This window comes from Hetaerina americana, unplaced genomic scaffold (assembly GCF_022747635.1).
Source record: "Hetaerina americana unplaced genomic scaffold, ioHetAmer1.1.p SCAF_11, whole genome shotgun sequence".
In the NCBI taxonomy this organism is placed as follows: Eukaryota; Metazoa; Arthropoda; class Insecta; order Odonata; family Calopterygidae; genus Hetaerina; species Hetaerina americana.
The window spans coordinates 36,702,963-36,727,688 of NW_027286181.1; the positions used below are offsets into that span (position 1 = coordinate 36,702,963).

At 35.9% G+C, this 24,726-nt stretch overlaps 1 long non-coding RNA gene across 1 annotated transcript in view; it reads left to right on the plus strand.

Moving 5' to 3' along the window:
- LOC139701026 (uncharacterized) overlaps positions 1 to 18,861 on the plus strand; it is a 356,189-nt gene extending 337,328 nt beyond the window's left edge. Inside the window, exon 4 of the long non-coding RNA XR_011703913.1 lies at positions 17,304 to 18,861. This is a non-coding gene — a long non-coding RNA (uncharacterized lncRNA). The remainder of the gene's footprint in view (positions 1 to 17,303) is intronic.
- The last annotated feature ends 5,865 nt before the right edge of the window (positions 18,862 to 24,726 follow it).

Consider the following 24,726-nt stretch of genomic DNA (forward strand, 5'->3'; position numbering starts at 1 on the left):
ATATCAACTATTTGACGAAACCGGTTGTTTTTAAAATAAAAATCATTGAAACTTACAAAGTTATCATTGTTCACTTTTCATTAAGGTCAGCATTTTATTACTCAAAAGTTTGGTCTCTGTGTAAAGAGGATGTGCTGGTTCCGCAGCACGGAAGCTTTAGAGAGCTTCATATGAATGCAAATTGAATGAATGAGCTTGACAGAATGTGAGCCAAATTATGTGGTAAGTAGGGTTTGGGGTGGAGGGAGTTTTTTGTGAAATTGAACGAAAGCAGACAAAAAGGATATTAAAAGGTGGCTGGATACTAAAAGCTATAAAAGAAGAAATAATATGGACGTCTTCGAGAGAGGAAGGAGGAGAAAACGATGGATAGAATGAAATTGAAAAACACTAACATATATGGGACGAGAGATTTTTGTTTGCTTTTTTATTTTCCATAGCATTTGAGAAGGAATAAGCTGATATAATCTTTAAAAAAGAAACCTAGACTAAGAAATATTTAGAAGAGTAATTCTGAACAACTCAAATTCTTATTGCGCTGATGGCCAGAAGTTCTAAATATTTTTGGTTGACAGATCACTGGTGCAGTGATGTAAAATCTCTGATTCAAATTTCGGTTAATGGATAAATTCGTGTCTTACTGTATAAAGAAGTCCACTATGATTTATTTTGCGTTTATCAGAGTTTCCAATTTTTTTACAAGATCCTTCCAGAAAACCTTGTGATCCATTTTTCCCCCGTTCCGACTTAGCCCATTTCCCAAAACCTTACCTTTAAAATGGTGCGCAAAATTTCGATATTTATTCCAAAAAGTCCAGCAATGTACAATATTTTAAAGAAAAATCGCTCAAATTTTCTCTACTTATTTCTGTTTAGTGAATTTATTACATGAAAAAGGGTCAAAAAACAATTCTGTAAGGAACCAGGCAAGTTGAGGAAGTGGATTTATCCAGTGATGTTTGAATCTTTAAAAGTTTCTTTGATAAATCAGAATAGTTTCAATTATTACGCCGAATATTGTAATAAATATTTATAATGTAATAATGAATAATCTTCCGAAATTTTTATGGCAAGCGTAAGCAACTAAGTTTTAACAAAATTCATCTTAAAATAATTTTTTTTTTTGTTTTTACATGGCCTCAGGACTGGATTTCACTTACGATAAATTCCCTCCTCACAAAGAAGGGAGAAGGAAAGGTTAATGCAATAATTGTTCAAAAATAAAGTCGTATGTAACAAAAAAAGTCTTCAGACTTCGTTCTTGGCAATTCTTGTTTCCAGCGTTTTGTTATATATCAAAATACTAATGAAACAATGCAATTGTGTGCCTCAAAGAAAAAACGCATAACTTTTGTTCTTTCCCCTCTATTACTCTCCAACTTCTTCCAATCTCATAGTTTCCCTTTCCTTCGCCCATCCATGATCGGAGGACTTCTCTTACGGATGTCTAGCTGAACCTATCTTAAGACGGCTATCTTACAACCGAGTTATTTTTCTGAGGCAAAAAATTGGTTAAGATCCGTTTCAATTATTTTACTAACAGGCTATTAAAAAAACAGTAAGCCATTCCATCCCGGGTTTGTTGCCGTCTCCATGACAATGCATCATAATTATAATATTACTAAATTACGTCTCTTGTCTTTTGAGAATTTTCAGATCTCTAGTGGATTAAAACGTTATTTTTTGGGTTATTTTAAGATTTTAATTCGAGAGGGTAATTCTTTTCCGGAGATTCACCACGGTCCTTTGATCGAGGAAAAGAGTTTCCAGCAACTTAGTGTGCAAGCAAATCACTTGCAGGTTTTTCCTATCCTTGCGATCGTCTGCGGTTTTGCTAAAAATTCGATGCCCAGAAAATGAAGCACCTTGCCTTTAGGGTTCCCGATCCCTCCGGCCATCGGGCAAATGCTCAAAACACTGGACGACCACTCCACTTGGTAGTCCCTCATACCGTTGTAAATTCAGGCCGTGTCCTATCCGCAGCGTTTCCCGGTCCGCTATCGTATATTTGCCAACACCTATTAACGACCGTCTAAACCTTGAAAGGGGGAGCAATGGATTGACCTGAAAAATTGCTCTCAATTCCGGGCGGGTCACCCGGAATTGAGAGCAATAGCACAAAAGAGATCCTCCCCAGCTGGATCAGAGGCTGGATATTTCATAAAGAGGCAGCCTGATTTTATTTCCTCTTGTTTTTTGCCGAGCGCGCTGTTTTTTTAATGGTACCAGCAATTCGTTTTCCACTCTCGCTATCAATTTCGACAATTGAGAAGGAAACCGCAAAATAATCTGGGAGAGGGGGGAGGGAATTTACATTCGATCCTTTTTGATCCTGGATGCGGGAGATGTAAGGTTATAGGAATTAGTAGGCTGTGAAAAACTGTTCGAAATACTTTGAGAGTTTGGCGAATTTTCTGTAAAAATGGGTTTCTGACACATTTTACGCTTGGATTTTTTTCGTCTGTCTTTTTGAGATTCGTTTGAGGAAAGTTCTTAAATGCTTCCTTTCGGTGCCTTACTTCATCTTCCATTTGATAAAATTGCACTCATATTAAATTTGTTTATTTTTTATTAAGAATTGCAAACTCCCTTATTCCGAAAAGACGGGCAAATAGTTTTCATCAGCGACAGAATTTTGTGATTTAGTAGAGTAAAACTTATCAGATTTAAACTTATCCGCTATCCTTAAAAAATATCCGTTGGCTTTGTAAAAGTTTGAAATACTCCGTCCTCTAAAGATGTGTTAATCGTAAATATCACCTGAATTTCTAAATCGTTTTACGATTGAGGGTATGGTGTAGCATAGTTAAATATTGGCTGGTTTTAAAAATGAGTGACGTTAGTGATGTTGACAACAGGTAGCAATGTTTATGCTAGGAAATAGATTGGTCAAAAAAATCATTCCTTATGCCCACCGTAATGAACACATATCAGTTTTTATTATACTAAGAATGAAGAACTGAAAAAGGTAGGTATTGGATGGATCCAATGTGATTTAGTAGACTTAAACCTATACTATTTTGCTTCATTTTTAAGCTACACCTAACGCGACCCAATATAATAACTACGAAACCCTGCATTATTTTAAGCCATCATTTAAATTCACGTACTTCCTACTTTCATACATTCTGCCGAACGTGCCTATTCTTTTCCAGCCTCTACCACCCAGAATTTTTATCAGCAGTTCATACTTTACGTGAAAACAAGGGTTCAAAGATATGTTTAAGAGCTATTTTTATATTGTCCTGAGAGTTTTAGTTTAGGATGTATATACTATAAATGTAATTTTCCGTGTTGTTTTTTTGCATGTGGTATTTTTCTTTTTTACGGTTGGTGACCTAACACCCCCCGCCACACGCCCTTGCGGCGGCTTGCGGGGTATTATGTAGATGTAGATGTAGATGTACTAGCGCTAGCCTAATCGCTAATGAATAGGTGAAGATTTATTTTATGTACATATGAATATCCAGATATAAAGGCTAGTGTCAAAACACCCTTCCGCCACCCACCCTTGCCATGGCTTGCCTGATATTGTGTAGATGTAGGTGAATGAAAGTGGATGGAATGTACTCGAAGTAGATAAATGTAAAAGAAGCATGTTACGCTGGTTTGTTCATACAAAGAGATTGAATGAGTTTGAAACAATTTCAGAGTTTAAAAATCATTCCCCTTGAGCGGGATTCGAACCCGGATCCCTCAATGTCCGGTCTATTGCTTTCACCAGTTAAGTTATTTAGGCGTCCTATTAAACTCTGAAATTTTGGGGCTTTTAAAGGAACAAGATGTTGTGACGAAATACCGTCCATACTGTCACAGGCATTCGTAGTCGTGCGCGACACGCCACAGTCCACGAGGTTAAAGACAGCAAAAGACAATTATACTGTTTATACCTTGGAAAAAATCGAAAGAATCTGTGGGAGATGCCACAACAGGAACTTTGAGCTTAACTGGCTAAAGCACTGGGCCGAACATTGAGGGATCTGGGTTCGAATCCCGGTCAAGGCGAATGATTTTTACATTCTGAAAGTGTTGCATTTAAATGCATATTATCGTATGACTCCGTTAAAAGTTACTGTTTGCATTAACTCCCGAAGTTTCTTTGCAATTAGAATGAATGAACGTAGAATCGTTAAACATGCATAAAAACCGAGTAATTGAGATGAAAGGAAGGCTGGACAAAGGAAGCCAAAGTTGATTGCCGTCGGGGAAACTTTTGATTTGAGGAATATTAAAGCCCTTAGTATCATAAGAGCAAATATGAAACTATAATTAAATGCGGCTGATGCCAAAGTTTATGCGAAGGCGGGTTAGTATAGATATAGATATTAATAAAAAAAGAATAAGATTATTGAAATAAATTCAACTCAAGTTTATTGCATTGTCCCCTTCCGAAAGGGAATGGCATGAAGAGTGTATATATGATGTATGTATGTATTCCTATATACGAGAGTGGCCGCGGAAACACAGTCATTTGTTTTCCCGATCTCGTTTCAGACCCGGCGATTGAGTTTTTATTCACGCTGAGGTCAGGGGGCAATAACTTCATTCTCTAATGGATATGCTTCGACTTGTGCGTTTCCAGGTGGTATTTGGCATTTTTTTGTACCATCGTGCATTCGCATTCTTTTTTTTCTCGCCTATACGGTGAAAAGTCAAATTAAAAGGTGGATTTATGTTTATTTTTTATCAATATATTTTGCAGCTATTCTTTTGTCGTCAAAGCAATATGCTGATTGAATCGTTTGGCTCTGGAGTTAATGAGAATGGCTATGGAGTGAATTTCTCGCAAATGCCGGTGATAGCATAAATTTTACTGTCGACGAGCACGTCAATATTCTACCGGTTATACGCTCATTCTTCTCTTTTCTCCACTTTTTGGAATGCCTTCGTTTTTTTATCTTTAAAAACCTTCGTAACTTGCCATTTAATGTGCCGTTTTTTGGAATGAAGTATTTAATTATTATTATTAAAAATACACATGTGCTGATAGACATTGTCAGGTGGCACACAAGTCGCAAAAAATCGTAAAAGATAATAGCTAAAATCAGACTTCAAAACACAAATCTCTTTAACAAAACTAGCGAATCCCCATCCCATTTACAACCATTAATCAGCAAGAAAAAAAGATAAATTAAAAAAATTAAGCTATTACATATAATACAATACACCACACATCAATCAAATTATTACATTTATACCTTACATCTATTCTTAAAAGTATACACTTGGTTAGGAAAGGGCTCGAATATTTTTGCAGGTAAGGTGTTCCAATCAACAATTGTTCTATTTAGAAAAGAAAGTTTTTTTTTATTTGTTCTCTATGCCCGGCATTTTACCTTAAATTTGTGATCATTTCTGCCTATTTGTGATCATTTCCCCGCCTCTTTCCTAAGATCTGCCCAAGCTTTCTCCCCCTTCAGAATTCGGAACATTCCACAAAGTCTGCTTACTTTCTTTCTAGTTTGTAGAGGTTCCCAGCCCAGCGTTTCTAGCATGTCAGACACACTCTCCATCCTCCTATGCTTCCCCAGTACATATCGGGCAGCCTTTCTTTGCACCTTTTCCAGTTTTTCAATCTGACCTTCTTCATGAGGGCCCCATATAAGAATAGCGTACTCTAAAATTGGTCTTACTAGGGTCTGATAAGCCTTCTCCTTGGTTGCTCTAACGCTCCCTTTGAGGTTTCTCATCACCCAATGAAGAGTTTTGAAAGCTTTCTTAAAGATGTACTCCACATTTAGCCCCCACCCTAAGTCCTTAGTTAAATATACACCTAAGTATTTGCAAGTATCAATTCTAGGAATGACATTTTCTGAGAATTTATATTCCCTATTGTTTCCATTTACCTTATTGCTAAAAGTGATGGATTTGCATTTGCTAACATTATTATCCATCCCATTTTTTGTCACCCAATCCGCCATTTTATTAATGTCCCTTTGAAGTTTGTCACGGTCTCTGTCATTTTCGACTTTGCTGTAGATAATACAGTCGTCTGCCTTTTGTCCTTTCAACGGTCGTATAGGCAGGAAATAAGTCTTGCGTTTTAACATTAATTCAATATTAAAACCAACATTAAAAATAAACTTATTATTTTTAAGCTATTTGCGAGTTTTTAGAGTTATTGCACAAGAATGAGCTGGTATGAAAACTACTAAACTATTATCTCTTGCAAACAGAGGCACTGTTTCTGGGCTGTTTGTTTTGACTAGGAAAATCGGAAGAAATACAGCGGTTTGTGTATAAATTAATAACTTGTGGTAAAAATACAATACATACATCCGACATGGATTCACCTTAGCATAACATAATACACCGACATGAATACACCCGAATTTTATCTGTTTTTGACCTGTCTTATTCCATTTTTATTTTCAGAACGTGAATAGTGCTAAGTGATTAACCGAGGGTTTGAGCATCTGGATGCAAAAATATGTTAATTAAATAGCTTTGGATTTTAGTATTTTTTTATTGAAATTTCAGAGCGAGCATTGAAACTGAGAGTTAAAAGCATACAATAATATTACAATTGTGTTCAATAGTTATATCATATAATAGAAGAAAATTTTCTCGCATATGACATACAGGTGATTGGTTTTCACAATCCCACACCGCAAAATTCTTATAAACCTAGGACTAACGACTATAAGTGGGTTATAATGTCACAAATCTCGTCCTTAATGTAAAAAACGGACAGTTATCGTACACTACGTAGTTATATGTGAATTTATCAGTGCTCCCAATTGGAATTAATTACCGGAAATAGATATAAGGCTAATGACCTCAGCTGTCGGTCGCCTCCCCTCAAAACTACTAATAGATATTAAGCAGAGAGATGTTAGGAGCCGGAGTTGGCATTTCCTCCACCTCCGTAAGTGTTAATGTAATTAGGGGGAGATTCCTCTTCACTTATGGCTGGAAAAGTAATGAAAGATTAATCCTTCTAAGGATATAATGTTTAACGTCTTCGAATGGCCATAAATTACAATAAAAATCGGAATCATAATAAACTTGGTAGTATCATATATATTTTTTTAAATCTGAGTTCACAAATTTATGGTGACTCTATCCAAACCATAAGACTCCTGAAACAATTATAATGGCTTATCTTCTTTACCAGGTGGACTAGGTATGTCTTCAACTACTTTATGTCTATATTTCAATACGTTTAATAACCAAGCGTTCCTACTTTAAATGCAAGTAAATAATTATCGGATTGAAGGTGTTAAATCTAATTTCCTCATGAATAGAACTAAATTTTTCATCATAATTTGCTACGGAAATTGCCAAAGTATTAGGCAAATATAAGGGTATAAGAGTCATATTTGCATAGTATTTCTCCTTGTAAGCTGTCAATTGTTAAATTATGTTGCTTAAATCGTGATTAGGTAGGTATTGCACGCTTTAAGATAAAGCATTTTATCGAGCGTTAAATTGTTCAGCTCTTAGGTATTACCATAGCAAGTGGTAAGCACAGCAAGCAGCCTGAAACACCACTTGCAGCATAGAAAATACTTAATATTTTACTTGGCCAATGATTCAGGTTATCATTAGTTATCATGACTCATCGCTCCCCTGAATGGTCGAATTTCACCCTCCGTTTACCTAATTCTACCATAGACCTAACGGAAGTGTTTGTGTCTGAACATTGAAATAGCGTCATAATACTTTCTCGTCTAATGATCCATGTGTTTGAATTATATTCACTCGATTAAGTGAATGTTTTTGAACATATCGATTGGTTTATGGCTTCAATAGTTGCATGCTTTTAAAATTCTATAACATAAGGTCGTCTTTGGCGTGTATCACATCTATACGATGTGAGAATCGATAAATGAATCATTTGCGGCATTCGAGTTCTCATGGCTGGATAAACCAACGTCCACGTCGCCATCTGTATGAATTAGGTTAATTAGAGTAATTCGTGGGGAATTTTCAGTTTAAAAGGCCTAAAGTCACAATTGTTTTAACATTGATATTTGAGCGGTACTTCGCATTTTCCTTTTTATATAATTTAAACATGTAGATACTAGTTAAATTCAAACATTAGTTGAGCTTGTATTCTATTTTATCAGCATCGATCAGTTACTATTCTACACCGATGTGTGTCTGGGGTTTATTCTTGTAATTCACCAACGATCATCAGGGTTTAATTAATGTTAATAATTGTATCTACAAGTAAACGTAAAGTCGTAAGCGGTCTGGTTGATCATTTTGACGTATTTCCGATAGAAAACCTTTCTGTTTTTCCATCGATTTTCTATCATTGTGTACAGTAGTGAAGTGTAAAAGACAGCGTACTTGCATCATGTGTAAAGCCTTCGGTTACATCTGTTATGTATCATACATCATTTGTTAGTTTAAAGAAAATTATCTTGTGTGATAATATGGTGGGTTCTGATTACTAAGCTTGATGGAAAACGGAGGTGGCACAGAAAAAGGAAATAGGCTTCTTATAACGGATGTGTAAAGACGACATTACTTAGGCTCGGAATGAGCTTTACCCTCATTTATTTAAACCAGCCTAAGAGTTGATCACTGAGGCATCATAGTATTAAAATGAGAAGAAATCATTTTTCACTATACATATACATGCTTACCACTTGATTTTCTCATTCTGATGATGAAAATAAAAATTCGAGTGTCAAGTATTTCACTGCAAAGCAGTGGTGGTGTACTACTAACTGCGGATGCGGAGCTTGGCACGTCGAAATACGTAGTGCCCTGAGGGATTTGTCGTGGCGAGGGCAAGAAAGCACGGGACTGTGGAAGAAATTTTATTGCACGCCACGGGTGCGTCCCCCCCCCCTCCTCCCCACCTCTCCAGCGTGTTTTCGGTGTTTTGCAAGAGGAGAGACTGGAAATAAAAACATCAGCCCACTCTCGGAGGACCGTATTTTTATACCGCTCTCCGCGTTGTTTCTTTTTATGCCATATTTTTCCGCCCCTTTTGCGGTACCCCTCCCCCAAACCCTCCTTCCCTCCCTTCGAGAGTCAGATTTACGGCTACCCCACTCCCCCTCTCCTCTCTCTCTTCCCCTCAACCCACCTCCTCCCCAACTTCTCCCATGTCGTCTCGCGAGTGCAACCGCGAATTTTTCCGTCGAGTAATGGATGACGCCTTCTTGCCGCCTTCCCTCTCTCCTCCATCGTCTTCCTTCTTCCTGCCCCCACCCACTCTCCAGTTATCTGTCTCTCCCAGAAGTAGGGGAGTTGGAGGGGACGTATTTATCGAGTTCATAAGTTCGTACTCCTTCGCTCTCTTGAACTCTATCAGCTCCCCCCAATCTCCATCCCTCATTTCAACTACCCTCAACCATTTCCTCTCCCTTACCCTTTACCCTCCCACCCCACCCCCAACCCGTGTATACAACGGAGGGAAAACGTAGGAGCGAATCGCTCAGTTTTCTTAACAAGTTTTACGAGGAGGGCACTTCCATCTTTTTCTCTTGTTTTTACTTCCCAGAGTTTCGGAAAATTACACTTTTCAAAGATTGCCTTTAATTAGCCTTTTTGAGTGTTTCCCATTGCTCTTCTTGTTTTAAATATTCAAAGTCTCGCGTTGGTGAGGAAAAGAAGAACTTTAGGAATGATCGCGAAGGAGGAGTTAATTTTAATGGCATCTGAAGTCTGAAGAAACAGATATAATGAGTACCAGTCAAAATCAAATTCCATAAATATGAAAGTGGTGAGTATTTCCGCGGATCTTTAACTCAAAAAATAGGTCTATCATCGCTTGTTAGACCAATTGAACTACAAGTCGGTCGATGGATTCAATCGTTTTTGACGAAGGAATTACTAAGGTTCCTCTTTTTCCCACATCATTATGCAAAACATTTACGTAATATGGGTATATCAAGTCTCTTACGGTCATTAGAATGCACCAATTTGGTGAAAATTTCAAATATTAAAATATATCAACTAATTGAAGGCTACCTGATCACTTTTCCGTAAAATATTCCTAATTATCATTTTCAAAATGTTGTCAAAATATATAATTCAAGCCCAGAATTGTAAATGAATTTTAGTTTCTTAAACTCGTAATATCTGATGCTGACTTCTAATTAATGCGAAAATGTTGGCATCTAATTTCCCACCCTAGTAAATCGCTACCAATGACGAGAAGTTTAGAAAACTAGCATCACAAGCCAGTAGTTGGTAGAGGTACTAGTATTTTGTAGTGTTTAGAGAAAATACTTTTATTCCTTTGAGAATCACAGATCATACTTTATGTAAAATGGGTAATTCTTTAGTAACTTATTTATATACACAATACTCCTGCTTTTCTCCTTGTAACTCAGAACTTGTAAGGAGGATTACCCAAGGAACACCTTAGTTTTTGTATTGTTCATACGTTCCAGGTATAAAACTTTCCAATTACTTTTGTTGATGTGATCTCTGTGGATTTATTATTATTTGTTTTATGTTCATTCATATTATATCCTTAAAAATCCGGTAGCATTATAAAAATCACAACACAGACAACTTGACTGTATTTTTTGTGGTTCCTGTTCAACATTACTCTCTGTGATTTGAAATAGTTTGGCTATTAATGAAAATTTACCCCATTTTGGATAAAAAGTGACCTTAATTACGTAAACCAATGTTAGAGAGCTTCTCAATGATGTTATTCACAATTAACTCCGCATTAAATTAAATATACACCTTCACTTATTTTTTTCAACGAACTGTGTAAATCATTTAACTTTTAGTTTTGAAAATTTCCTCAACGGATGATCCCAGTTACAAACAAAGTTTTTACTAAATACTGTTTCTTTTACCCCGATTTTAATTATCGCATCGGGCAAACATTCGTTAATCACGAAAGCATTCTACCAAACGCGTTACGGCGTGATCATGTGAAAGAAATCAGAGGGATGAATTCATTTTCTGTGATTTCATTACACCAGTTCGGACAGAACGGACTGGGTAGTTCCAAGCCCAAATATTCACGATTGGCGGCCCGCGTTAAATAAGTAAAGTCCCGGATGGGTGGAGGAAAAAAATATATCGCCAATTCGATTTTTGCAATAAACGAACTCATCTGAGGTCCCCGTGTGTAAAATAAAACGCGATGCAGAATAGGAATAGGGGGGATTGGAATAAAATTCGCCTGCATTTTTGCCAAGGACGCGGATGCATGAGGCGGGCCATGGCAACAGCACACCTAATTGTGTGCGAGCGGAAGTGAAGCGAGTGGTAGAGAGAGATTAAAAAAAAAATGATGACGACCCTTGGCCCTTAGAATGGAACGAGAATCTTTTTTTTTGTGAGTCGTACGAGAGAACCTCTCGTCTTTCTCAATGCAGGAGCAACTTTTAATGAGCTTCGGCACCTAGTTTTCCGGTCTCATTTGAAAAGATAAACCGAGTTTGCTTTTAAAAAAAATATTAAATATATATTTCCACATGGCCATCGCATTTTGGCGCAAGTGCGCATTCTCCACATTTGTGTCAGAAGGAGTGTCCCCCATCCACCATACAGACAGAATGTGTGTCAGGTGTTCACGTGTCAAATTTTACGTCCTAATGTCTCTGCGTTCAGTCGACTAATGCGCCCGTAGAGCCAAATGTCACGCCGGAACTATACGTACCACCCACCCACGGAACGGTTTGGGCCACTGCTTTTGTTCGATTCTTCCGAGTGGCCTTTCTACACGTCCCGGCTTGATACTAGCGCATCAAGGGGTAAATTCAGAAGTATATCGCGATCAGTTCCCTTTCGCTCACATATATAAATTCACAAGACGTATACAATCCAATTTTCGAGAAAAAAGATGCAATACAGGATCCATATTGGAATTCAGCTCCCCAGAGAAAGAAATCTCTTTAACTAACTCAATTAAAAGTCTCTGTGATAACAAAAATTCAGATTTTGAATTAAACGTGTTCATTCTTTTCATTTTCAAAATTTGCTCGCTCAATCCAGTGGGGTGGTTAAACATTTGAAATCTAATTGGAAGTCTCTTTTAGCTCTCAAATAAATTTATGAAAATTCCTATCCGTAAAATAAACGCATCAAATTAGGTAACAATTTAAGAATGCACTTTCAAACATCTGTAATATTGGTAATTCTCTTTTTAAATTTACCCTTAATTTTCAGGTTCATCATATCCCAAAGGTGTCTGTATGAGAGTACACTGGAAATGCGTCTAGTTCTGAGGAAAAGATTGACGTTCTCATGCATCACTTATTCTGTTTATTTAATATGTTATTTTGTAAACGTATTCCAGGTCCAATTTTTCTTACTGTGTACTAAGACACGACGTTATAAATACGACCAGGAATATTTTACCTACTTGGTTGTAGTTATGAGCTTATTTTTAAAGTTTTCAAATATTCTCCGTGGACAGGGCAATTTTTAATTGCTATAAAAGGAAAAAAAAATATTTAACGAAAAATGAAAAATGTTTTTCATGTTGCAAACGTACTGGATGATTTTACTAAAAATGTTCTTCACAAGGATTGAAAAAAAACTGTGGACATCGTGAACTGATGCAAAAAGACCTGTGGTGTCATCAGACGCTTTCAAACCACCTCCAACGGGCCACACATCTCGGCTCACAAGAATGAGTCATACAGGAGTACGATCTTCAATAAGGATTTTTTTTTATTTACTCCTCTTAAAATCGTGCTAATGATTACACCCACCTGCAGTAGCATCTATACTTCAATCTAAAATGACCCCTGACTTCGTCTCGCTGTCTCGCTCAATTGCTCGTTTGCCTTGAAAGGAAATCATTTCCTCTCCTCTCTTATGTTTCAAAATTTCAGTGTCCATTCAACTTTCTTTCAAGTACTTATCCTTGACAGAGATTCGACGGAGTTCTGTTTCCCAAAATGTAATTCTGTCATTCGTTTTGTTTATTTGTTTATCGTGAATGAAGTAATTATGATATTTTTTATTTACTTTTTCTAATTTTTATACCATTTATGTGCATGGCTTAGCTGTATTCATCTCGCGGAAAATCTAGTAACCATGAGGTTGTTTTCAAATATCCCTCACATTTTCATTAGACATCTGTTTAAAATAAAATTAATAATGACAGTTAACAACAAGTGCTAATCTGAAAGTTACCTGAAATAATAGAATTACAGATTTGACTTTTGATTTCTTTTAAAATTTTTAATAAAAATATTTCTGATACATTTCGTGTTTAAAAAAATTGTATTGATTAATTAGGTGCTTATACAAAGCATATTATATTCTAGTCAAACCTACGAAATCTTATACATTAAAAATTAACGTTTTAGCAGAAGTACAGAAAAGATAAAAGAAGTGTAGATAGATAGATAGATAGATAGATAGTGGTCTTTATTTGGGCGAAATTGAGACCAAATGGTCCCTTCTTCCATTTAACCCATCGTCATATACATATTATATTAGCCATTAAACTTATAAATACAGTCATATGTACACATAAATACATATAGACAGACATCAATTCATTAACACAGATTTGCACATCGAAAAGAAAACAGTATATACATATATATAGACACACACATACACATACATACACATACACACACATACATACCTATCAAGTGTACATACATCAGGAATGAAGTTGAAGGAATAGGGAAGAACAGCGAGAAAACTACTCTTCCTAGTTCTCTCCTATGGAATGTTATTACCAATGGTGTCATCATTCTAATGGATGAATTATTGTTTTTAATTCTCCACTATAAATTGTTTTATATGTCTCCTGAAATCCAAATCCTGAGGAAAATTTGATCGTAATTTTTTAAAGTTTGATATATTTTGCATACAGGAGGTCATTCAATGCCTCCTTACGGTAGTTTATATCTTTTTATCCTTGATAATGTTTTTAGAATTTACCTTGTAATGCCATTTCATCATTCATGACATCATGATGTCAATTATTTAGTCAATTATGTGTGGCTAAGAGCATGTTTACATAGAAGTTTATCAAAATTGTTCTTATAATTGCTCCATGTATATTTTTAACTTCTCGGGTGCTAAATGGTGCATGCCGTCCTTTATTATTGGAAAGGCATAAAACACTTTAGTTTCATCATTACTATAATGGTTTAAGAAAAAAAATAAAAGTGGAATCTAGAATAATCTTGCAAAATAATATTTTAACTTATTCTTCACCTGTCCATCATTTTCAGAAATCGTTACCACAGCAAGTCCTAATTCGCAATTATGCTATTGAAATCATCCATTTGAACTTGGCAAAAATCATTTTCCTTCGCAATAAGCGCAGCCGTTTGTAAAAGCAATATATTTCCTTGAACAATTTTATGCGTCTACGTTTAAGTTTAGCGAGCGAAACACTGAGAACTTAGACCCCAAATACTATAATTCTCCTTAAAAGTCTGACTTAAAATGGAGCAAAATTATTTTTCTGAATACAAGCACGTTTATATTTTCGAACAAATTAAAATTCTTCCAATTGCCAAATCTAATTAAATGTACGATACGCGCGATTTAAAGAAATTAACTAATGATTTAGATATACAATTTCATATTACCAAAAGGGTCTGCTGGGTCAAATCGATTGTTTGGAATGGAGGCATTTAATATCATGCTGGAATAATCTGTATCTTTTGATCCCTCACCCCACTGCTCTCCGCTCCTTCTCAACCACTCATTTTGCATCACCGCAGAAACCGAACGGGAGAGAATAGCATTCCTTTGCTCCGCGGATGGATGTTTTGCAATTAGCAGTAATGGTGGTTGCGTGTGTCCCTGTTCAGCCTGGGAGTTCGTCATCGGATGCGAAGAATTAATCACCCAAATACGAAACCGAGCACGTTTCTGTTTCCTCGCTTCGGTGAAATTCTCTGCTTTGGATTTAGTGTCATCAATCGGCCATGCGTTCAGTCGTTTTTCAGCAAGCGGGTTTCTTCTTCCATGCTTGATGGCATCGATAAAATAACTGGACATGCATCGTCTATTGTAACGCCCTGTTGAAGGTCCTCCGACGCACGCACCAATAATTTATAGATGAGATCTTTAAGGAGGTACATTTTTAGGGACGGTTCATTATGAGATTCATTCTATTAATGCATAACAAAGTTGTTTAAATACATGATTAGCCTTCAAGTTCTAAACTTTACGCCTACAATTACGTACTCATAATTTGAAATTTTAAACAGAGTCAATTTTAATTTTGATTTAATGAATGTAGAGTCGCACAAACTTTAAAAAAAAAGAAATATTGTGCTCAATTGTATCAGAAAGGGGCTATTTTGGCTTTCAAAAATGATCAAAATATTGGCTACCTTTACAAGTCTTCACACCAATTGGGTTAAATATTTCCCAAAATCATAGAATTTCAACTAAAGCATTACGCTGATCATAAATGAGTATGCTTCTTGAAATTGTAACCTAGCATGAAACCTGAAGCCATTTCATGTATTATATTTGTTCACGCAGATTCAAATTTGCAAGTAAATGCACCATTCTTATTAAACATGCGATAAAAGTTCAAAGTAAGCTACTGAAATATTACGCTAGTGCACAGCGCGGCAAAATTTGTTAGTATGAAATTAATATTTAGTTAGTTTAAAATCATAAAAAATATTCGTCGAAGGAGAAAACCCTTAAGCTGCCGTGAGAATAGGTTGCACTAGATATTTCTTAAGAAGCAACCAAAAAAAATGGAGAAATGGTTACCTAAACTTCATGAACATCAGCATCATTAATAAATATTTAAGAACAATTGGAACCATATTTCTTATATAGTTAAGCTTCCAATCATTGCTTTATTTTATCAAATGATTTGACCTTAAACGTATCTGGTGTGTAAGGTCATTAATTTTAGTAATTTTTAAATGCTCTAAAAGCTCGTTCTCGAAAACTCTCTGTACTTGGTATTAAAAAAAACTTTGATAGCATATTTGACTCTATGTCTGATCTTGAGGAACTTAAGGTAGTATCATAACTCTGTCTTTGATTAATAGTGCACTTTATTCTGCCGCATCCAAACAATACAATATGTTTGACATCTCATTCTATATCATTGTTATTTCCATGGTGAATTTCATACTGGTGAAATGTTTCATGGAATTTTTCCTTTCCAAAGGTTGATTTACGTAAATGATCAAATTGTTTCAAGTAGTGCCTTGAAATGTTCTTTGGCAATTTTTTGTCTCATGTAGTTGTTACTATTTCTTTTTATTTTTCAATATGTGGACCCATGCAAAGAAAAACTTGTAGTCCATTTTTATTTTTCAACTATAAGTGCCGTTTAGAAAATTATTCTACGAAAAGGCCAAATTTACTTTATACTTTAACCTTCAAATTGTGACAGTATTCGATAAAATTCGAACAGAAGTTTTCTCTGTTGGGGAAAAATACAAAATATATTCTTTTAAAAGGAGTGTAGTAAAATTTACCAAATATATCTTTTATTTGGAAGTGTTAAATGTGTGTCCCAAGCAAGGGATTATTTTAGGTTTCTTGTGAAATGGAAGTTATTTCAATTAGTGTATTTACTGTTCGTCAATTATTCATTTTTTATATATCTAATCCAGTTCTCTCTGTATAGGAATAACCGGCGGTAACCCATTGATTTCCACCTAAAATTTCTGTTGACAAATTTTGAAAAAAATTCTCAAATTAATGAGTCCTTTGAGAAAGAGTAAATAAAAAGCACCTCCGAGTAATGGACAACGCGTATTGGAGGAGGTGCACTTATGTAACTTTTTCTTGATCATTGCCTAAGAGCAGTGAATACATTATTAATATTTCAATATTCAATTAAGCTCCCTCTCGACGCATTTTATTTTGCATTTTGTACAGATGATATTTCCTGAAAGTTATAAAAAGGTATAAAGAGATTATAGGTGATTACCGAAATCATGCTTTCGGTCGAGTCAACCGAGGTTTTTAATTGTTTTGCATCAAAAAATTAAATATCGGTTAATTTCCGTATTAGCAATAATATTTAGTCCTATAGCAGTATTAAAAATGACACTTTTATTATATTCCTGTTTTCCATATTGTGAAATTCTGCATGCTTATTGAACGTAATTCAATTAAATTGGTAGTCAAACAGACAGAATTTCCCCATTTGAAGGTGTAGAACATGAATGTTAAATATAAAACATTTCTCGGCGTACTTTTATGATCATATTATAGAGGTACCATTCATCAATAGAGATTAATTTATAATTGAACAAAAACCCTGTATAGGAGACTATTTTACTTATGTACTAATTGCTCATTACTAATTTTTACAGTAATTCTTTTCCGATTCCTCACAAACATTTAATTATACTAGATTACTTTTCGAATAAGAGTAAAACTAATAACAGCTATTTTCATTCCAGGTTCATGGGATAAGAAAACCCGATATCCGAGCTAGTGATGCTGACGATCAGGAGTATCAACGATTTTCTAGGAGTAAGCATTCTTATGTGCGACGATGAAGATTGTGGCATGGATGAAAGTGGAAAGCAGTCGCCGACATATTTGCTTAAGTGAACTTGGTGGCTACGGAGGTACAACAAGCAAACGGTGAGCGGGTCACGTTAAAAATTATTAAAACCATATCGAATCAATCAAAGTTTTATATTCGTAGAGGTAGTCGTTGAAGGGGAGGAACAATGTACTGAAATTTGGAAGGAATTCTAGAGCCACCCAACTGTATGCCGAAACGACGATCAAATTGTTACGATAATTGTGGGCACAGAGTATATTAAAATGAATGAAAGTGTCGACTGTTGACAAGTGTGAGTGAATATAAAAAACAATATTTGTTGTGACCTTTATTTAATGACCAAGGCGAAATAATGGATGTAGTTAGCATTTCAATAATTATTATCGTGATTAAGAATTCAAAGTGTTTTACTTTATCACAACTCAAGGCCTGTTGTTTTTATGCAATAAATGTAGTGCAAGGATCAACGTAAAAAATGTATTCATTTTGTGGTCGATGGCTTTCTGTAGAACTGTGATATGGATTTGTGAGTATAACGAAGAAATCTTCATCACATGCCATCCAGTTCACATTGCCTGTCTTGTTGCCGTAGGCGCTTTTAATTTTTGTTTTTTTTATTATCACGTTTGCCTAATTTTGACATAGGGTCCATAGCCACTTAATATAACGTTTAATTTACGAAATGTTCATCGAGTACTCAGGACTTAATTTGCCAATTTTCTTTGATCTTTAATGGCAGTAAAAGTGTTATCAATTCAAAGAAAACATTTCCCATTATATTTCATTCTGAGCTGATGACGTAAGAGATATTTGCCAATGTGGGTTAATGACTGGCATAAAGAGCGATAAAAGGTAGGAATTACTTCTTCCAGCTGTGAGGTATTGATTCTCTCTGGACCGTTACTGCGCGGTGACACATACAAATACAACGGTAATGTGCGCACAAGAGATTGGGATGATGGAAAGAAATATTTTAAAATCGAATTAAATGAAAGCGTTCTCTCGCACTGTGAAAGTTACAGTTTGTTTTCGAGGAAGTGAAATTCTGTGACGACGTGGACGGTATCAGTGTGTGCCTCAAGAAAGAAAACTGAAATCGGATTAAAATTATTCGCGCTGTATATATATACATATATTTATTGCACAAAAGTTTATTTATTGAATTCTATTGACTTATATATATATTCACTGAGGATTACAAACTGTTTGAATGATGTGTTTATTTTAAGGAATATTTAATGAAAGTGATGTTATGCAAAAAAATATAAATGGTATGCAACGAGTCCATTACGAAATAAAAGTATTACCTTGTGGAAATAATCAGAGTGATTATGTATTACAAGTATTTTGAGGATAAACATCGGAGGAAATGATTTTGAGCACAAATTAATGTTCATTTCATGTTAATTTATTGAGAATCAGAGCACATTTACTGTAATGTAACTCAATTATTTAACCTGGAAATCATTGAAATATATTTACATAAAAAAATAATTCTTGCATATTTATCTGTTCATACACCCCATTTTTTATGATTTTCATTGGATTTTTTTAATTGAATCAACATATTGGATATTCTGTTTTTATATATTTTATTGAGAAAACTCCAGCTATTTCGTTTGTTTTATTTTCTTTTAGATTTAGTTCTTATTCTTATTTCTTAATGTTGTTAATATTTATTCTTGCAAAATCCCTTCTTAAAAAGATTTTATTTTAATTTTTCATATATAGATATTCATTACTCTAACAACTACTTTATGCCATGGAACCAAATCTCATTTTCAAGCAAATAATCCGTTTGCAACACCACACCAAATGGGATTGGAAAAACGCACGATGGTGAAATAACCAACAAATATTGGGGCATCGCGAAGGGTTCAACTTGTGTCCAGGTAAGTCCGTGATTTTTTTTATTTTTATCAGTTCCATTGATTTGTTTACGGTGCGTACAAATGGTAGTCATTAAATTGTTTTAAATTGAAGAGGTTAACCAAATAACAATGCTTGTCCAGCATAAGAGGTTTATCAAAAATATAAGATATGGATGTTTAAATTTATGCAATTTATGAAGAGCTTAAGATTTAAATAACAGCCAGAAACGGTATTAATAAGTTACCTTACAGATTCCTGTTTTTAATGGTAATTAATGCGGACTTATTTTTGCAAACATGTAAAAATAATGCTTTTTATAAGAAAACTGTGGGCCGATACTGGCAATAAATCCAAAATTTTATCCGCAATATTTGAATATATTTTAACTTTTCTGGTTATATTTATAAATTTTACGTTGTATATAAGGAAATTATTATGATTAATGATAAGTAATGCTGATATGCTAATATATTCTGTAGCAGTTCATGCGTAACGCAAAAAAATGTTTTGGAAAGGGAGCTCTATCCAGATTTTTCCATTGTACCTTTTTTTCAATCTATAGCAGTAAACGGGGCCGTACGTTATGGATTTTTGATTTATTTGTAATGACTTCAGGAAAAGGTAATTCCAAACCCAATTTCCACAACATGTTGCTTTGCTTGGGAAACTTCAAATCTGATGATAAGTTAACAGTGACGACGTACACCAAGGGTTTCTTAGTTGTAGCTACCCTGGGAGACAACCAATTGCTGAGGTAAACGGCGCTGTTTTGGAAGTGTAAGTAGTAACAGTAAGGAGCTTCATTATTTTATAAGTCTAAAGACCTCTTCATTGGTTTCAGTATTAATATAAAATCAAATTTAGCGTCTCAGTGGATGAAATTGCGATGAGTGAGCTTTAGGTGTGCTTACATCCCAGCTATGGTAGAATTCAAAATGAGGATGTGGAGCTATTGGCTGTTAAAGAAATAATCTCAAGGAAGAAGATCTTTGGACAGTGCCTGGAGCACATTCTTCTTCCAATTTCAAGTTCCCTATTTGATTTTCTCCCTGTTGATGGTCACCTGGTGACCGAAATACCGGTATAGGAGTTCTTCGTAATTATTTTTATTGGCCTTAGGATCTTCTTTCTTGAGATTATTTCTATAGTAGAATTGTTCAGTATTTCCTAATCCCTATATGAGAGGCTACGTGGAGACTACTTCGTATATATTTTAGCTTTTATGATTGTATTTATAAGAAATTACGATGCATATAAGGAAAATATCTTGAAATCCATACTCAATTATGGTCACATACTCATCTTTCCAATTGCAATTAACGCAAATGTATGCGTTCAATCAGAGAGTTTGTTAAACTGTGGATCCCTTTGCGCTCTCCATTATAATTAGGCTAATTCCAGCGCCAAGTTTCTCTCCACCCTTCCATCACTCCCAAAATATCCCGTTCCTTACAAATAAGCCACCTGTCATAGAAAGTCCTGCTTACTTTAGATTAATTTGCCTACTCTGATGATTGCTACTAATAGGATATATATTCAGGACAAACCGAAGGGTACATCCGGAAGTCTTTGTTAAAAATTGAAATTGCTTGGGATTCACTGACAGTTACACGCCACAGTTCATATTCATTCCTGGAAAATTGCTTTTCCAATTGTATGTACAGGTTATCATTAGATTTTCCTAACATGCAAGGTTCATCTTTGCGTCAGGAGCTGGGAATAAATCAACATTATATATTTGAAAACCATAACCTCCGCTAATCCTGGAAATTATGAATGTAATATCAGACCCTCCCCATTTTTAAGGCTTAAAAAATTTATTCTGATATTCACCATTGAAAAAACTCTCCTAAAAGATAGAAATGTTGCAGGTTTATCGTCGAACAGAAATAATGAAACGTTTTTCTCCAGAATGTAATCATCGTTAGCTTACAAAAGTTGGGTCGGACGTCTTCGTACGCATAAGATCTTCGTTTCTCTTTTCTTTTCCTCTCTCTCTCTCACTCTTTCTCTCTCTTTTCACTCTCTTAATGAAAAAATCCATCGCTTTTGGAAAAAAATCCTGGCGGAGGATCGGAGAGGGATGGAGCAAATATTTTCGAGGAAACCTAATTAACTTCTGCCATCCCACACCACCCAGGCACTTTCTCAGGTCTTGTCACGGGAAAGGAACAGTTTTGGCAGGGGGAGAGGGAAGAAAGGCGGGAGGAAGGAAAGATTCCCTTACCTTCTCTCTCTCTCTCTCTCTCCTCCAAAAATCACCCGTAAATTTCTGAAAATATAAAAAAAAGACGAAAGAAAGACGAAGGAGGGTAAAGGAGTGAAGAAAAAGGAGCTTCTCGACACCCATCGCTCTATAAAACTGCGCGGTCGACTAAAAAAAAAATTCGCGGGAGTTTTATTTTTGGCGATGGCATGAGTTTTCCGGAGGGAGAGGTGGAGTTGATACTGAGAGAGAGGGAGGCGATCTTACGCTTAAAGCAAAGGGGAGAGATGTCAAGAGAGAGGGGAGGGGAATGGGCCTTTGCGAAAAAAAATGTTAATGAAAATGATAAAATAAAGCAACGCAGGAAAGAGTGGAGAGCGAGGGTGGGGAGCGGGTGTGAAGTGACGTATAAAAGTGAGCACTGGATCGGTTCAAGTCCCCACTGCCATCGACAGTTCCTCACTCTTCCTTTCACTTTTTGCCCTTGAAAACTGATCGACGCTCTTATTTTCTGTTTTTTTTGTCCCTCTCTCCCCTATCTCAGCAAGGAGGAGGCTTTGCCCTACGCGAGCCCATCCCCCCCTCCACCCCATTCCTCCCTCCGTCCTTTTACCCCCTCGCTTCCGAAATATCCGCCTCACCTCCGCTCGAAGGAATACATAAATTTAATATCGTCGTCGCGGGGGAAATTATGAATTTCAATGCGCAAGGGTCCACTGGAGCGTATAAATGGCGATTTGGTTGTGCGGCTGGGTGATGGGGATCGTGATTGTCTTGGACGATCCTTTGGCGACCCTTTATTTTTCCCCCATCCTCTCCATCAGCACCCGTTTTCATGGCCAATGGCGGAGATTCTATTTAGATTTGGTTACATTTTCAACGCTCGGGGAATCGTAGTTCCCTCGCAGTCTCCACGAGGCCGACGGGGTGAAATGCCTTTTCATCCCTTAGTCTGTTGGAGGAGTTTTTAGGGATATTGGATTTGAAGCCTAATTTTTTTTTAAAGGTCATAACGTACAAACATGTTAAAATAATTCGTTTTTGGCGCATAATTGGATTAAAATTTCACATTTGTAATTTTTTTTGACTCTCCTGTTTCCGGTGTGTTGAAACAAGAAATAGTCACTAAAATTTGTGCATAAAGTGCACTCCAAGGTCTAAACATAATGAACACAAAGTTCAGGGCCTAATGTTAATTATCAAACCGACTGGTAATTTGCTTGACTCGTATATGAATTGGGTAGAGCTTATAGAGAATTTGCGATATCTCACAATAACCTGTTTAATTTTTTAGCAAAACAACACTTCACACCTTAATGTAAGTACAATTATTATTTATCTTGAGATATTTTACAGGTTTCCTATTCTAGGAGATTTCTACTTTATTTAGTTATTATTTAGCACGTTATCAGGAATCTCAATACGTGAGGTCGCTACTATAAATTTCCCATATTATTTATTGTGGTCACAGTTTTACAATGCTTTGTGGTTACTCGTTTCTCTGCCATCAGATATTTACCTACTACTATTGTATGAAATTCTTTGGATATGTTATAACACCCTCTTTTCTTGAAAATACCTTTCCCGGACAAATGTAGCTATTTCTAGGCATGTGCTATAAAAGTAACCAGCCATGCTTATGCAAAAAATTGGTTTTTAAATCGGTCGATATACAAATGAATTTTATTCCTTCATTGCTTTTTTATTTTAAAATGATGATAATACCTAATGCATTATCCTAAAATTGATTTCTTTTAAGCTTTATCATTTATTTCCTTTCACTATTGGCGAGGTAATATGAAATACTGCAGGCTTATTTATTACATAAAATTTCGAGTTGGTTTTAATTTAGGTTTTTACTGCACATTTGCTCCAGCGTATCAAATCCTTTATGAAAAAATCTTTACTTAGCCAACTTTTGAATTAAATCGAAATTAATGATACATAACTTTATTTTTCTAGTGCAGCAAATACAATAGACTTTGTGTTTGGTACAAGTTACAAATGTTCTTATGAATTGTAAACGGAAAATAGTATTAATTTAGTAGAAAACCAAAGTAAAACGATACTTTTAATTATTTTGGTGGAGAAAACTATTAAAATAACCCATTAAGTGTTTAAGTACAAGAAAATGTCAAAAGTTTACTTTGTGTTCCCTTTCTATTTATTTCAACTTGTCATCCCTTAGTTACTCCCTTAATTACCCTATTCAGTCACCTTCGCGAAATGTTCAATGTCTGCCCGAATAGGCTTGTATAAACCGTCCCGGTGAGTGAAGTGTAACCTTTACCGGTCATTGTACATAAGAAACGTATGGCATTGAAAGAACGAAACATGTCTGAAAGTGTGGTGTGCGAGAAAGAGAAACTTAAAACTAGGAATAAAATATGAAATATTAACCAAACAAGAAAGGATCAGCGAGGGGAACGTCTTTTTACGAAAAAGTACAAATAAGAATATCAGTAACAGTAATAACTGCCAATCGGCGCACTCTGAGCATAAATTGGTACAAAAAGGAGGCAGGGAGCGCCCATTTCCCACAGCGGTATATTGCACTTTGGCAAGGGGAAGAGGGTGGTAGCAAGACCGTGAAGCGGATAAAACGATACCAAAACAACAAGTAGGAGGAGGAGGAGACCCTTTAGTGACTTATTGCTATGAAGAAAATTAAAATTGAAAGACATAGGAAAGATTCATATGTGATAAATATCGTCAGGCAGTTTATACGTGTGTTTCTCTCTGGGATCGTAGTCCTGGATGGTTTGTAACAGAGGATTTCCAGACGGTGCAAGGCGGGATTGAAATGACGCGACTTGCGAGCAATAAACTCCGCGACGGACGGTTGTTTATGCGCTGCTAAAACGTCAACCATTCAAGTCGAATCACTTGGTGTAGAACACGAACAATCTTATTGTGGATGTTCTCAAGGTGATGCCAAAGCGTTTTCCATATATAAAATACAGTGAAAGCCTGCAGAAAGTGCGGGTGAATTACCAACTGGTAAAGTCGCATCCTGTCGGCGTCACCTTGAGGAGAGAGATCACGGTAGAAAGGCAGCCGAGGCGGCTCCTTGCGACCATTACCTTCTGACGGGAGAAGTTGAGATATGGCGGGAAAGTGAGCTGGTTGTCTAGAATGGCACCATGAAATTACATGTCCACAAACTACCTTGGCATTGAGAGTATGTTTGATGAGCGTTAAAGTAAGTATCGATGCGATACAAGATCTTGTGTGA